Raw genomic sequence first — 1,055 nt, 5'->3', positions numbered from 1 at the left:
TAAAACACGAAGTTCTCTTTAATATCATTAATACAATTATGCTAGACATGAAATTAAAACTGCGTTCAATTTAACTCCATTTTATTGTCATCTTGAATGACGTGTAGGATATATTCTTGATTTACCTAGATATTTCATATTAGTTAAGCTTTTTGCAAAATCACAATTAGACAACAACAAAGATGAACTTGGGTTTGTTTATTATTTTAAAGAAAATTTATTTCTCCATTTTATTCCTAATAACTCTTCCAACTAAATTCATATTATGCTAAGAAAATGTTTTTTACTTGCAAGAAGTAAAATATGCAACTTTAACTAAAATTTTATCTAAACAAATTTTATTGCCATACAACATAAATGACAATTATAGCCTTCAAACAAAAACTAGAGTAGTTGTGGTGAACCGGATAGAAACTCTAGTGTTCATCCATAATATACAACCACTACCTAAATTATGACCTAAAATTTTGAAAACTTAAGTTATAGTTGAAAATTACATAAAACAATCCCCTAAATCCAAGAACTCGTGTCCAATTAGTAAATCCTAAAGATAGTAGCTAACATAGAGTAATTGAAGCTCCACATGAAGTAATTTAAATTTCCAGTTACTTAACTAAAGTTTATCTCGTCTTTAATGAAGCATGAGTTGCACTTGAGTTCATGAAATGTTTATAGACTCCATTTTACTCTTAGTACTATTAATGCAATTATATTTCATATGAGTTTGTAATAAATCAAACTATGGTACATTCAATACAACTTCATTTTCTTATCATACGAAGCAAAATAGAAGAATTAAATCAAACAAACTGATGAACTGAGTCGAATAAATCCAACCCAACCCAAACTGATTAGTTTGATTCATTTGTTGGGTTGTAGTTTATTCGATAACACTTGCGTATTAGAACAATTCAATATTACATGCCTTACTTACAAGTAAAATACTAGACCATCAACTTTTTGTTTTATAGTCCAACAACCGCTTAGAAAAATAGATTTCAAACTTGAGAGAAAAAAATATATTGAGTAGGAGTTAAAAATGTTGCATTATTTTT

The sequence above is a fragment of the Cucurbita moschata genome, unplaced genomic scaffold, assembly GCF_002738365.1.
Source record: "Cucurbita moschata cultivar Rifu unplaced genomic scaffold, Cmos_1.0 Cmo_Scf00195, whole genome shotgun sequence".
Lineage (NCBI taxonomy): Eukaryota > Viridiplantae > Streptophyta > Magnoliopsida > Cucurbitales > Cucurbitaceae > Cucurbita > Cucurbita moschata.
This window is presented reverse-complemented; position numbering follows the sequence as displayed.